At 49.5% G+C, this 15,574-nt stretch overlaps 1 protein-coding gene and 1 pseudogene across 1 annotated transcript in view; one reads left to right on the plus strand and one right to left on the minus strand.

Annotated features, from left to right (window-relative positions):
- The window catches only part of FAM120B (family with sequence similarity 120 member B), a 96,541-nt gene extending 94,947 nt beyond the window's left edge, over positions 1-1,594 (minus strand). The window contains exon 1 of the mRNA XM_040448653.1: positions 1,496-1,594. The gene's annotated coding sequence lies outside the window, so the exon portion shown is untranslated. The remainder of the gene's footprint in view (positions 1-1,495) is intronic.
- A 2,605-nt stretch (positions 1,595-4,199) lies between these two features.
- LOC121013164 (prefoldin subunit 1-like) lies at positions 4,200-6,351 on the plus strand (annotated as a pseudogene).
- The last annotated feature ends 9,223 nt before the right edge of the window (positions 6,352-15,574 follow it).

Genomic DNA, 15,574 nt, shown 5'->3' on the forward strand with positions numbered 1-15,574 from the left:
AGGGGTTTAGAAATTATACAAGGTAGGTAAGAGGGAAGGTGGTTCAGAGACAGTGTGCGTACAGACATGGGCAGTGAGGGGTTTGGCACAGCTGGGATGCTGTCAGCGCTTTTCCTGAGCACAGCTGGTGAGGAAGGACAAGTGCAGCTCTGAGACCAGCGTGACCACACGGTTGGCGAGAACCACTTCGCAGAGCTTAGGGATGGCAGGAGACAGGGTGACGAGGAAATCTAAACACAGACAATGTGTGAAGGCTGTGCCGGTGCAGAGAGGCTAGCTCCTACGAGCAAGGCCCAAACACGGGCAGGTCACTGAGCACATGCAGACGTGAGGCCATGACTCACAAATGACAGAGACCAAGGACAAAAATAAAGGGCGAGGTGACTAGAGGAACCGTGAAATACAGCTCCAGGTCAAACAACTTAATACGCTTGGGAGGTGAGCAGTCAGCAGCCTGATGCTCCAGACTTGCTCCCCAAGCCATTTCTCACTCTCTGAATCATCTCAAACGTCAAGCCAAAAACCTACAAGTCATTAGAAATACCAACACCTCGTGCCTTTCGCATCCAACTCACTCCAAGTTCTCTCCACTACCATTTCCGGGTTTAGGTTTTAAAGCTTCTCTCCTGCACAACCGCAAAAGCCCTCTTGTCATGATGTACCATCACCCCACGCCATCATCCTACACCTGCCAGGCTAACTCTTAATAATGACATCTGATCACTTCACTTCCTTGCCCCAAATTCTCTGTAACTTCCTGCCATTCCCCATCGCTAGGCTATTATCTTCTACTTCTATTATCTAACCCTACTTCTTTAAACCTCAGCTCAAATCCCCGCTCCTGCAAAGACACTTTCCTGCCCCTGCTTGGCCACCGTAGACAAGTCGTCCTCTCGGCTATCCATACACTGGTCTGCCGTCTTTCCATCTTCCTTTCTGTAAGGACTTAGCACTTGCTAGGGGCTGGAGCCCCGGCTGAGGACAGCCCAGACATGCCTGGGGGAAAAGGCACACAAGTTTTGAGACGCGAGTGCTGACATCAGAGGACGCCTCTCTGGGGGCGATCACACAGTCGTGCGGCCAGGTAGCCGAGAAGAGCGGAGCCGGCATTGGCACACATCTCTTGAAGGGACCGTCAGGTCAGGACCCGGAATTGGCACACGTCTCTTGAGGGTCGGGTCACGATGACACCAAAGAGGAGGAAGCGAAGGTCGCAGCCGGGGGGGGGGGGGGTCGGGAGGTCAGGAAATGAGGTGACAGGGACGGAGAGGCCCAGGAGGGGAAAGGCGGTGGGCGGCGATTCCCAGGTACCCGGAGCGGGGCGGCGGGGCTGAGGGCGGGCAAGGCCGCGGAGGGCTCGGACCCGGGCCCAGGGACCCGCGACGGGGTTCACGGCCGGGGCGGCCGCGACGGCGCAGAAACGCGAGCGCAGCGAGCCGAGCCCGGCAGGCGGGGAGCGGTCGGGACGGCGCTGGCCCCGCAGACCCGGCCCTACCTAGAGATACGCCAGCACAGCCAGAGACGCGCCCGCACCGCCCTCGGCCCAGCCGCAGCCGTCTGCGCACTTCCGCTTCCGCCCCAAGCGCTTCCGCTCGCGGGAACCTCCCTGCACGGGGGGCGGGGCCTGCCCGGCCGGTTCCCCAGGCTCCGGGGAAGCGAGCTGCGCAGGCGCCACGGCCGTGTCCTTGGAAACCGCGCGTTGCTTCCTCGGTCGGGTCACACGGTTCCTGCGCCTCCCGTGGGCGTCGGCGGGGCGCCACCTCTTTCCTCTCCTTTCTGCCGGTGCTGCGCTGCGGGCCGCGGGTGGATTGAGGCTGGCCGCCTGGGCTCGTTCGCCCTGCTGGCCTGTGGGGGCCGACGCTACCCGGAGCCCCTGGCGCCAGTTTTTCGGGGACCCAGGTGACCGCCGCGGCCGGCTCGGGAGAAGGTCAGGCTTACCTGAAGCCCGGCTGTCCCGAAAGGCTCTTGGAGGTTGCCGCTCCGTCGGAAAGCAGAGCGCTCTCTGAAACCTTTTCTAAGTCCAAACGGTGCAAAGCGAAGAGTACACCACTTCGCTTTTAGGAAAGACCTGCACTGGTGCCCCGGTGGCTTTTTTCACGCAAGCGGAAGTCCTCTTCGGATTTCTTTGAGTTAGCGGAAACGCGCTGACGAAGTGGGGTGACAAACTTTGGGAAACCGGGGCAAACCTGTGTTTACCAACTCTGAATGTGCCCATTTACGCGTGAGGTATGGGGAGTGGGAGTGGGGAATACGGAATCGGGTGCGTGATCCTGGGCAAGTTGTTTTTTAACCTCTGTACGCACAGCTTCCTCGACTCTTTAGTTGGGACGGTAATGGTACTTCCCGGGCAGTGCTTACGAGGAATATAGCAGAGGGGCGCCTGGCGGCTCAGGAGGTTAAGCGACCAAACCTTGGTTTCTGCTCAGGTCTTGGTGTCACAGTTCTTGAGATTCTCTCTCCCTCTCTCTCTGCCTCTCTGCTGCTCTCGCTCTCTCAAAATAAATAAATTTTAAAAAGCAAAAACAAACCAAAAAACAAAGAATATGGCAGAGCACTCAGCCCTTGGTAAGCACGTACATTTTAGCCACTTGTTGGTATTGCTGTCTGTGATGATGATGATCATAATTACCCTTGAAGCCGAATTTATTTACTGGGCAGGTTTTCTGGTTTGAATGGAGTGAGGTTTCTGGGGAGAAGCAAGAACAGGTGCAGAAGCAGGACGTTTTAGAGGAATTTCACGGACTATAACCTATACATGAGAGAGTGGTGGCAGATAAAACTGGTGAACAGGATCACGTGGTCATGCAGCGTCTCCATCTCATGTTAAGGAGTTTGGACTCTGCTTGTAAGCCACCATATCCACCTTATTTCGAAAACCGCTTTAAGATCAGTCAAGTTCACAGTCAGGACATGCTCCCTTAAAGCTCAGATATCAGGCAGTCCAGACTATACCCAATGTCCGTTCCTCTAGCTGCAATGCCACCCTTTTCTCTACAACCAAGAGAATGTTTCACTGGCCAAGTGTGATAGCAGATTAGCCTTTAAACCAATCTAATTTATTTTTAGGTAAATCACGGAGGAAGTTAAATTATTAGTAATACCTAGTTATTTAGGCCGCATCTCAAAACCTGTCTGTACACACAACATATCTGGTAGTGCTGCTGTGAACCCCAGGGAACGAGAGGCTTCCGCTGAAGTAAGATGATCAAATGCTGCTCTCTTCAGAGTCTCTTGCAAAGCACTTGACAGATCAAGCGCTCAGAAAGCATTACCAAACTGCAGCGACACCACATGTATGTATTACATCTGAGAAGGAATCTCTGCACCCGGCATACAAGGCTTTCCTTTCTGGCTGACTTTAAAATTTTCTTTTGGTAAAATCAACAGTGCTTAGCAGCTACTACTGGTTGGGTGCCACACCAAGAAGGATGTGAAGTGGTCTCTCATCTTAAGGGACACACGTTGCGGTTGGGAAGACAAATGAACATACATTAAATACTGGGAAACAAGTGAAACATAGTGTCAAGTTTATAACATGCGGATGAAGAAGGCAGCAAGAAGATAAAGTGTGACTTGAGCCTGGAAGGAAGTGGAATCTCAGAAGAGGAAGGTCAGAAGAAGAAAACCCAGGAAACAAGGAGTTCGGAAGGAGCAAGGGGCAAGCAGAGACACCAGCTGCAGCCTGTGGGGACCCAGACGGTGGAGGCGGAGGGTGACAGGCCAGCCAAAGCTCCTCAAACTGCCTTAGGTGACTCCCACCACTTGGCGGTCTTCATCTATCCCACAGAGCTTCCGATAAGCATGTCTACCTCCCTGCGAAATAGACACCTGTGACCGAGGATTGACAGACATGTGAGGAAGACAGAAGAAAAGGAAAAAACAAAAAACTAGAAGAAAGAAGAAAAATATTGTAAAAGAACATTGTTCTTTGCAATCTCTGAAGATTATCCATGAGAGAAACAGAGAGGGAATATGTAAAAGAACATTCCAAAAATAAGAGCTCTTGAAAATTATAAAAGCCATGATAAATTTAAAAAGTGTTTAAATTTTTTTTTAATGTTTATTTATTTTTGAGAGAGACAGAGACAATGCGAGTGGGTTAGGGGCAGAGAGAGAGGGAGACACAGAATCAGAAGCAGGCTCCAGGCTCTGAGCTGTCAGCACAGAGCCCGACACAGGGTTCCAACTAGGAGCCATGAGATCATGACCTGAGTGGAAGTCAGACGATCAACCGACTGAGCCACTCAGGCACCCTAAATTTAAAAAGTGTTTAAAGTTAGAAGATAAATCTGATGATATCTCACAGATATTGGAACAAAGAGAAAAATATGGAGAAAGACAAAACATAAGAAAATTAGAAGATTAAAGTTTGACATGTGAAAAATAGGAATTACAAGAAAGAGAGAAAATGAAGAGGAGGAAATACTCAAGAAATAATTCAAGAAAACTTCCCAGATGTAAAAGACACGTTCTTATATTGAAAAGGATTGCTAAATGCCCAGCACAACAAATCTAAAATGATCCACACTAAGGTACATCATGAAATTTCAGGACACCAGCGATAAAGAAAAGATCTTTAAAAGTTTCCATAAGGAGAGGCACACTGAGTGAACCAAGATGGCCGCTCCCATGGATCTGGAATTGAAGAGGGCCTTCACAGAGCTTCAAGCCAAAGTTATTGACATTCAACAGAAGGTGAAGTTGCAGACATACAGATTGAACAGCTAAACAGACAAAAAAGCATGCACATCTTACAGATACAGGGATTATGACTTTGATAGATGAGACTAACATGTATGAAGGTGTAGGAAGAATGTTTATTCTTCAGTCCAAGGAGGTAATTCACAATCAACTCAGAGAAACAGAAAATAGCAGAAGAAAAAATTAAAGAATTGGAACAGAAAAAATCCTACCTGGAGCAGAGTGTGAAGGAAGCTAAGGAACACATCCGGGAGATGCTGATAGCACAAAGGGCACAGTAGGAAACCTCTAGTGAAAGCTTCCTGCCCCCTTCCACTCCTGGCAAGGGCAGAGGGGCCTGTTTGGGGAAACATCCTCTCTTCTGCCCTGATGGGCTTTTTATTTGAGTGATCTGGTAACCCCGTGCTTTCTACTTCACCCTGATCCCCTTTTCAATCCTGGCTCTGCCTGCCACCCCTGCCCAACACTCTCCTCCCCTGGGGTGAGTCAGGAACACCCAGGAAAGATGGGGGCCAGGACAGATAGGGGAGCTCTGCCCAAACCTACTACTAGTTATGCTGGTTAGACCAATAAAAGGCATCTGCCCCCCCCCCGCCCCCACTCTAAGTCTGCCTTTCTTGAGAACCGAGGGCCAGAGGCTTTCAACCTCAGCTCTTCCCTGACCTGTCCCCCTCCAGAACTTTGGCTCTGTTCCTTTCGCATTGAAGTCTTTCCTGGTTCTTTTTGTTCCTTTCTGTTCCTTTGAGCAAATCCTTCTACTTCTGAGCCTCCATGCAGATTAGGAAGAAGAGAGACCAGGAGATAACTGAATTTAAGTGAACCTTGGTGGCATTCTGCCTAAAGATTCTTTCCCTGCTTACTCCCACATGTTCCATAAGAAAATGTAGTCAGGCTGTCTCCTGGTGGACAGTACAATCCTAAGGCCTCCTAGAGGCTTAGGGGCAGTGGTGTGCTGGAGCTGGCTTGTACTGACTCAGGAGAGCCAATTATTAAAAACCAAGTTATGTAAATAATCGTATTTTTAAAAAGGGTAATAAATATTCAGACTTGCCCCTTCCTAAAAAAAAAAAAAAAAAAGTTTCCATAGGAAAAAAGAAAAAGGTCACATTTAAAGGATTGGAAATCAGAAGGGCATGGAAATTCTCAATTGAATCCCAGGAAGCTGAAATTCAGTGGAGACTTAACTTTAAAATTCTGAAGAAAATAATTCTAACACTAAATTCTACTCTCAATCAAAATATTAGTTAAGTGTGAGAGTAGAATAAAGATATATTGAGATACGCAGCTCAAAAATATGATCTACCAAATCCATTCAGAAACCTGCAGAGGGATACTCTCCAAAATTAAGTAGTCAGGAAAGAGGGATATTTAGGACCTGGGTAGCAGGGAATCCAAGTGAAGACAGAGGAGGAAAGTAAGTCCTAGACAGAGACCATTTAAACTAGGGCAGGTGCCTTCCAGAGATACCTTCCTCATCCAGGACACTGACACCCTTGAACACCTGATGTGTCTGAATACTTTAAAGGAAGATCTTTGGAGTTTGGTGATGATAAGTAAGAGGTACACAGAAACGTCAAGCAAATATATTAGGCAATTGTTGAATCCAGTAAAGACAAAAAACTGCACAAAAAATAAAATGTAGTCACCGCATATGCCTCAGCTGTGAATAATTACCTAGCTTTAGTAAGGCAAATACACGGGGTACCTATGTGGCTCAGTTGGTTAAGCGTCTGACTTCAGCTCAGGTCATGTTCTCATGGTTTGTGTGTTCGAGCCCCATGTCAGGCTCTGTGCTGACAGCTCAGAACCTGGAGCCTATTTTAGATTCTCTCTGTCTCTCTCTCTCTCTTTCTCTCTCTTTGCCCTTCCCCTGCTCACACTCTGTCTCTGTCTCTCAAAAATAACAAATCTTAAAAAAAATTTTTTTAAGAAAATTCTATTTGAATGGAAAACATTCCTTAAATTGCATCTGTTAAAAAAAAAAATTGAGGGGCGCCTGAATGGCTCAGTCAGTTAAGCATCCAACTCTTGATTTCAGCTCAGGTCATAATCTCCTAGTTTGTGAGTTCGATGCCTGCATCGGGCTCTGTGCTGACAGCTTGGAGCCTGGAGCCTGCTTCCGATTCTGTGTCTCTCTCTCTCTCTCTGCCCCTCCCCCGCTCACACTCTGTCTCTCTCCCCCTCTTTCAAAAATAAACATTAAAAAAAATAATAAAGTAAATACAGAATGGTAGTTTAATACAAAAGGATGCTATAATTTTTTTAAAAAAATGGGAGGCAATCTTACACGTGTTCATAAATGCGTGTGGGAAATCCGGTGGACGAGTTAAATCTTCATCTGCTAAAGCTGGGAAGTCCATAGACAATACGTGCAAGGGAATAAGACAGGCATAGCATTAGAGACTCTTTCATAAGAAATAGGAGAGTAAATGGGGCGCCTGGGTGGCGCAGTCGGTTAAGTGTCCGACTTCAACCAGGTCACGATCTCACGGTCCGTGAGTTCGAGCCCCGCGTCGGGCTCTGGGCTGATGGCTCAGAGCCTGGAGCCTGTTTCTGATTCTGTGTCTCCCTCTCTCTCTGCCCCTCGCCCGTTCATGCTCTGTCTCTCTCTGTCCCAAAAATAAATAAACGTTGGAAAAAAAATAAATTAAAAAAAAAAAAAAGAAATAGGAGAGTAAACATTAAAAAAAAGGCCCGGGGGCGGGGGGAGGGGTCGCCTGGGTGGCTCAGTCCATTAAGCCGCTGGCTTCAGCTCGGGTGGTGATCTCACACTTTGTGCCCCGCTTGGGTTCTGTGCTGACAACTCAGAGCCTGGAGCCTGCTTCGGATTCTGTATCTCCCTCTCTCTCTCTCTGCCCCTCCCCTGCTCGTTCTCTCTTTCTCCCTCTCAAAAATAAACATTAAAAAAGAAATATGAGAGTAAATTTTAAAAAACAATAGCGAAGAGTTAAGTTAGAGGAAGGAATTGAAAGTGGGAATGCTTGATGTAGGTGATTGCTATTTTTTGTTATAATCTGGAAATACTACTTGAATTTTAAAATCTGGAACTGTATTACTTTGGTAAAAGAAAAAAATTTAAGTTTTAAAGAGTTGTTAAGTAACTAGTACAAGTGGTAAGTGGCACAATTGTTACTCAAACTCAAATCTGTCTAAATTCTAGAGGCTTTAAAATTTTTTTTACAACTCCAGTGCACAATAGTGAAGGAAGGGAGAAGCCAAAGATTCTTTTGCAGGCCCCTTTCCCGGGACACTAGAAGAAAAGTTGTACATGGAAATCAGCATAACAGAAATCAGCAAAAAAGTTACATGTGATTATTCAGGTCCTTTCCCCACCTCCTGCTTGACACCATACATAGATGTTTCCTATGCCCTATTGGGCACATCAGACATGAATTGTGAGCAGAACCTAAAAACAGGATGGCAGATTTACATAAAAGAGAAAAATAGGGAAGAAAAGAAAAGAAGAAAGAAAGAAACTGTAGGTTGAAAGTAGGGAGAAGGGAGTTAAGGGAGAGAATAATGGTGAAGGGAAAGCCTTCACATCCACTGAGAAACAGAAGAAACATGGAGCATGAAATGAGCTTGGGAAGGGTGGGATCAGGGCGGGTTTCTCTTGGTAACAAACAGCCTTTGAAATTTATTTGGAGTTAGTTTTAATTTTATTTGAATGCTGAACTGAATTTCTTTGAACACAACCACATGGGTTGATGTGGTTTCATTTGAGCAATAGTTCACCATCCAAAAACTGGGAAAGAAAAAAAGCCATAACCCTAACAATACACTGACTTCTACATGGTTAGTCCACCTTGAATATTACTGAAGTGTTTTATGGCTGTTACAAAGTGTCACACAGAAAGAAAATGAGCCTCTTCCTCTGGTCATTGTTATGTCTGCTTGTGACTTCTGGGCCCCTGCAGCCATCATGCAGTCATGGGAGGGAGTTAAGCAACATTTGAAGTCAATCCAAAGCCAGTGGAGCAGAAACATGGAGAGTGCCTTGTGCCTGGACGATGCGGTTAAGCCAAAGATTAACTCACACAAAGACCACCTCCGAATTCTATTTGATGGTGTCCCTTCCTTATAGTTAAGTGTGTTGAATTAGGATTTTCTGTTACTTGCCCCCGAAAGTATCCTGTTTCAAGCTTTTCTGCCCATGAAGGAATAATTCCTACAGAACTTGTCCTTCCACTTTAAACAACTAGAAATCTAGACAAAATATATGAAATGATTATTTTCAGGGAGTAGACAACAGGAAGTGGAGGGTGGAGATTCTCGAAGGAAGGCAAGCCCAGTGGCTTGGGCTAGATCTAGCCTTGATCAGCAAAGGTGCTCAGTGAAACAAGACTGGTTCTTTGATGAGAGCAATGAAACTGATAAACCTGTAGCTATATTGATCACAACAAAAAAAGAAGACAGAGATCACCCATATTAATGATGGAAGATGGAACCACAGAGTTTACTTAGACCGAAAGGTTAAAAGAAGACTATTTGAACAGCTTCAGGTAAGAGGAAAAAATCCCTTGAGCCTGGGGAGCCTAGGTGGCTCTGTCGGTTAAGCGGTTAAGAGTCAGCTCCGGCTCAGGTCATGATTTCACGGTTTATGAGTCCGAGCCCCGAGCTGGGCTCTGTGCTGACAGCTCAGGGCCTGGAGCCTGCTTCAGATTCCATGTCTCCCTCTCTCGCTGCTCCTTCCGCACTCGTGCTCTGTCTCTGTCTCTCAAAAATAAACAAACATTAAAAAAAATTGTTTTTTAATTTCTTGAGCCATAAAAACTACCAAGCCTGAGAAGAAATAGAAAATCTGAGTAACCCTATATTCATTAAACCATACATTTATTTGTTAAGTTGAATTTCTAAGTAAAAACCTTCCAACAAAGAAAACTCCAGACCCACGTAGCCTCACTGGTGAATTCCATCAAACATTTAAGGAAGGCAAAGTAATCCTATACAAACTCTTTCTGAAAATAAAAGCCTTCGCTACTCATTGTATACTGCACGTAGTGGCAGAGAGAAGACCTAACTTTCCTTTGCACCTCCAGCCTCCAAGACAGGTGAGTGGATGAACACATGAGTGAGTGACTGAAGTGGCCTTCTCGCTGCCATGTGCTTTGGGCAAGTAAATCTGCCTGTAGCCCCAGCTGTGAACAGTGACTTCCATAAGCCCATCATGGTTTTCCCATTTGCCTTGACTATGGTCGGTTCAGTGGTGTCCTGTGACTTAGTTCCAACCACTGAGAAGTGAAGGTGGTGGCGGTGGCTCCTTCCTAACTCACTCCTACTGGGCCCCTAACAACCTAAAAACAACTGTATTTCTTGCTTTAATGAACCTACTAATGTAAATAGGAACAGTTCCAACTACCATTAAAAGAAAGCAGGGGTGCCTGGGTGGCTCAGTCGGTTGAGCATCCGACTTCGGCTCAGGTCATGATCTCGAGGTCTGTGGGTTCGAGCCCCGCATCGGGCTCTGTGCTGACAGCTCGGAGCCTGGAGCCTGGAGCCTACTTCGGATTCTGTGTCTCCCTCCCTCTCTCTGCCCCTCCCCTGTTCATGCTCTGTCTCTCTCTCTCTCTCAAAAATAAACAAACATAAAAAAATTTAAAAAAAAAAAAAAAGAAAGCATGGGTTTGTGACTGTTCCTAAAAAAATCCAGACTCACAACCATGCCCCTACATACCTACCAGCAGTGAGCAGCTTACAGTTTGAAAGCAGTTTACGATCATTAGTTATTAGTGATAATGATTGATAAACAGCCACCGCCCTGTTCCCATAGCTTTTTGAAAGCAAACCTTGATGGAGTGCCAGTGCTGTCCCCATTCTGCTTCCGGGGACGGGGACGTATCATAGGGGAGAGACTAAGAATTTCATAGTGGGCAGGGAGGAAACTCAAAAAGCAAGGAGTGCAGCTCAAGAAAGCATGCCTTACTTTTCGGGATTAAGAAATGTGCTGATTTGAAGGTGAAAGACATTTGCCGAAATTCGTCCCCTCTTTTTTCTCCAATACTTAGGCTGTTTATTGGGGTCCCTTTCTCTCCAGCCCATTTACTGGAGTAGGGCCTTGCAAAGCCGGTCTCCTAGCAGCCAGTGCAGAAGGCCCATTCGTATCACAATGGACGGGAAGGAAAGAAAGAGCCTGGTTTGTTTAAACTGCCTCTGTCTTCATTCACAGCCTGATGTCCGTCTGCATTGTGACACCCACAATGGCACTAAAGGACCCATTGTGGCCGAAAACAAATCAAAACAGAATAAGGGATGCTAAGAAAAAGAGCCATGCAACAAAATTGCTTAAAAAACCTAAGTCTTACGTCTGAGATTTATGTTACCTTTTGGCTGCGCGGCCTATTGCCCGGTGTTTATAGTAACCACTGGAGTTTAATCAAAAAAAGATAAATGCCAACTTCACGTACGTTTTTAAGGGCGGTACACAGGGAGGATGGGTGTGCTGGGCTGCTTCGGAAGCTGTTTAATAATTGTCGTTCTTTGTTTGCACAACATTTGGGGAGCCGCACTCTGCACTTTGTGTTTATTTTCCTTCTGATAAACATGCCCGAGCTACGCCCATGTGGCCCAACAGCGGCCCCCACACGGTCGCTCCCGCCCGCACCCCCACCCGCTGCCCGAACCGACATCAGATGTTTCAAGAACCACGCCCAGTTCAGCGGGCAACAGGTGGAAGGTTGAATAGCTTCACACGTTTTTCGGGAGAGGGGGTGGGGAAAGAGAGAGAGAAAAAAGGAGGGCGGGAGGGCAGGCTTTCGGGAGCCGATTTAAGGATTAGATCAGATGTTATTGCTAGTGAAAAATTAAACAGCCCGGTGCTCTGGGGAGTGCAGATTAATATATTTAGTGACTGTGCGCACAAAGGCTGCTCATTGTGGCCACGTCTGAATGCCTGTGAATAGGATGGAACATATGCGGCCTGTCACCGCAGGTGCCCACATCTGTTCTCCCCCGGGCAGATGCTCACAGAAAAGGGGAGGTGGGGAGGTGGGAAGGACAGCGCGCTCGAAAGCTTCGCCTCGCCCAGGGCTCCTCGGCCGCGGCCCCGGGCTGCGCGGGTTCGGCGGGGACCCTCCGTGGGGAGGGCCCCGGGCCAAGCCACGTTTCCGGGCGACTCCGTTTTAGAGCCTCGGGGCACAGGGTCGCAGCCCCCAGGCGCCCCCCGCCCGCGCCGGCCGGGTGATTGACGGGCCGCCCCAGGGCCCGGGCGACAGGTGCCCGAGACCCGCCGCCCCCTCCCCCCCCCCCGGGCGGGGGCGCGCCCTGTGGGAGTAGGGCCTGGGGACAGGGCCGGACGGACGGCGCCCCTCAACGCCCTTTCTTCCCTTCCTCATTGTGTGCCAAGTCCGAGGCTGCGGTTTCCAGGTGCGCCGCTTGGGCCCGGGACCAAGGATTCCCGCCGCGGACGCGGACAGGGGACGGCCCGCGTTCAGGTCTGGCCTCCCAGAGGCCGCACCCCTCCAGGGGCGCACGAAGGGCGCGCCGCGACCCTGCCACCGCTCCGGGTCGCCGCACGCGGCTGGCACGGGCCCGTCCCGAAGTCGACCTGGGCCCTCGGGGTGGCCCTGCGTCACCCTAGCGCCGCACCTGCCAGTGGCTCGTGGGGGTGACCGGCCTCACGCCCATGCCCCCCTGGCCCTTGCAACCCATCGCGGGCACCTCTCCGAGCCACCACCTCTGGGGAGCCCTCCGGCACTGCGCCGCGGTCCGGCACAGCCCCTCCCGGGCCGCAGCAGCCTCCGCCCCACGCCCCCCTCGGGGCCCCCGCGCGCTCAGTCGCAGGAAAGTTCTGAGGGGCCACTCGGGGCGGGCGCGCGGCGGCGGGAGCAGCTGTGCGGTCATCCGATCCGGGACAAAGGCGTGCCCGCCGGTGCCGGGCCAGGTAAACACGCGCTTTGTCATGGAGATGAGCGCGGGACAGCCCGAGCAGATGATCCGCGGGTTCGGGGAGCCGCGGCCGCGGCCCGGGACGGGGGGGGGGGGGGGGGGGGGGCGCGGCGCGGGGGGTGGGGACCCGTCATCTGCGCCGGGGCCGCCAGCTGAGCACGCGACTCGCCCTTTCTCATGCAAATCAGCACATGCCTTTGCAACTCGCTGCGGACCTGCGGCCTCCACCCGCCGCCCCCGCATCCGCGGAGGTGGGGTGTCCCCCGTGCGCGGCACCGCGACCGCCACGCGAAACCACGTGGGACTGGGACCTGCCTTCCCTTCCTCGCCACGGCCGCCGCTCCCACTGAAAAGGAAAGGTTAGATGACACGCCATGACCCTGCCCCACCGGGAAGGCCGGGCCACCGTGCCACTTACAGTCTCCAGCGGCCCAGCCTGCTCTGAGAAGGGAAAGCTTTAGGAGAAACTGTCAGGACCTCTGCTTCTCCTGCTGGGGGTCTGTCCTCCTGCCACTAGCCCCCCCCCCCCACGCCCCACATGAACCTGACGGCCCAAAGTCACTGTCCTGGCTGTCTGTGGGGCCATCTCTGCTATGAGGGGGCTGCCCCAGGAGGTCAGAAGAGGCTATGGATGGGGCCTCACTGGGTTTGCTGTGACCTGTTTATTCTCCAGCAACAGGGAGGCCTCCAGTGTCTAAATGTAAGCTAGCTCTGCCCGCCTCCCCTTCTTTTTCCCTGCTGGGTATGAATGGGTGGCTTAGGTCAGAATGTACCTTCGACGACAGATCCACACAGGGCTCAGTCAAGTCTAAACAAATCCGGATATCCATAGGGGTCAGTGTGTGTGAGGCTCTGGGAGACTCGAGACAGCCTTAAGAAGTAAGAAGTAAGCGTCCCTAGTGACTACACTACACAGACCCAGGGCTTACAGAAGAGATCTGCACCTTCACAGCAAGTTGGTCAATTTGTCTGCTATTTTAACCACTTTGTAATTCCAAAACTGCTGTGGGAGGTACGGGCTTCTGTTTGTGGAATAAATAAGTCACGGGGATGAAGGTGCAGCATAGGGAACATAGTCAATGGGATTGTAATAGCGTTGTATGGTTAAAAAAAAAAAAAAAGATACCCAAACTGTGACTGATGAGAAGGGGCAGTAGGATGTATTGCTGGGGGATGTGATACTAATTAATAAACATGCTTTAGGTCCCCTCCTCCTCCTCCTTCTCCTAGTAACCTGGCATGTTTGATCAACACCAGATTTGCTGCTTGGAAGTTTTTTTATTTTGTTGTTCTGAACAAGGACTCTAATTCTTCTCAGGAATAAGAGAACCTCTCTGTTGGGTATACAGTATTCAGTTGGTGTAAGAAAACACAAACATCACTCCAGTCTCCAGACTTGTTTATACAGAAAACTGAACCTGTGGCTGGCTTAGACTCTGGAGCCTATTCTGGGCATTGTTTTTTGCAATCTGCCCAGACCCTCCTTCCTCTTCCCACAACCACCACACACACACACACACACACACACACGCAAACACACACACACACACACACACACACACACACACACACACCCTGAGAATAGAACCTTTCTTTGGGCAAAAGGGGACTGAAACAGATTTGGGTGTCCACAGTATTTCATCACACCACTACTGAGGTGGCCACATTTAATTTGATAAAATGATGACTGGGAGCCTTTTCCCCCAAGTCGCCTAATAAAATGATGGAGAAAATAACCAGGGTCTCCAGTAAACAGGGAACTTAGCTGTAGTTGTTGTGGCCATGGTTCTGGTCATACAACCCGAGCCTACCCTAGCCACTAGGTTATTCAGGCTATGAGCTATGCATGCCTGGCAAAACTAAAACCCCACCACCAGGCAGCAAATCTCTGTGTCCTCTCCTGTGTCTGATGGATTGGGTGCCTTCTAAGCCCTAATGAGTCTCACTTTGTACAGTAAATTTGCTGAGAAATCAAAAAGTATTTAAAAGAAAGTTTCCTGCTTTTTCCTAATAAGCAAGGTGAGGATTTATGGTGTGCGGGGAGGAGGGGATCTGGCCACTAGGGCCGGCGGCGTGGAGGCAAGTCTATTTAACATACTCTAGCTGGAGCCTCCTCCTGCATTTAGGGGGTTCAGAGTGCGTTGCGGGAGTATAGAGACACGCAGTCAGGAGTGGAAAAACGCCATTTGGTTCGGAGCAGATGGCTGGCTAGGGGGCTGATGGCGTCTAAAGGCGTGTCCCCCCCTTCAGCCTGAATCCCTAAGGGCTCCCCTTGTCTTCCCAATCAATGAAAATTAAAGTGCAAAGAAAGGATGAATAGTTGGACCTCGAGTCTCTCCTTTGTTCATCTCAGCTACTGGTGTGCAGGAGTTAAACTACAACAGGCCCCTACAGAAACACAGAAGTTAAACAGTCTCCCGTTAGCTCAGCTTTGAAAGGGAGAGGGGGAGAGGGACCAGCGTGAGGTGGGGGGAGAGGGAAAGAGAAGGAGGAGGAGGAGGAGGAGGAGGAGGAGGAGGAGGAGGGGGAGAAGAAGAAGGGGGAGGAGGAGAAGGAGGGGAGGAGGAGGAAGGAGAAGGAGAGAGGAGAGGAGAGGAAGAAAAAAGAAGAGGAAAGAACAGGAGGAGGAGGAAGGAGAAGGAGAGAGCTTTCTGCTTGATTTCCCCAATACAGAATCGCGTGGCATAAATTAAGTTGGAAAAGAATGAACGCTTTGGGCAGGATTCTGATGGATTTTACGATGCCTTTCAGTTCCGCTTTGCCGCTGTAATCGAGAAATCTGTGCCACGTCAATTTAACAAATACTTGATACTGAGGGGGGTTTGTTAAAGATTTGGGGCAAGTCTTTTCCCCCCAAGGTTTAAGCCCTTGCGCGTGGAACTTTTTATTTCCAGTTTTCTAAACAGGCATTCAGACGAGACTATTTCCCACTTCCATTTTCTAATTAAAAGGTTCCTGAAATTTCATTTCTTACTGAAATCTACTCTCA

The sequence above is a fragment of the Herpailurus yagouaroundi genome, unplaced genomic scaffold (assembly GCF_014898765.1).
Source record: "Herpailurus yagouaroundi ecotype Mexico unplaced genomic scaffold, PumYag 198, whole genome shotgun sequence".
Taxonomy (NCBI): domain Eukaryota; kingdom Metazoa; phylum Chordata; class Mammalia; order Carnivora; family Felidae; genus Herpailurus; species Herpailurus yagouaroundi.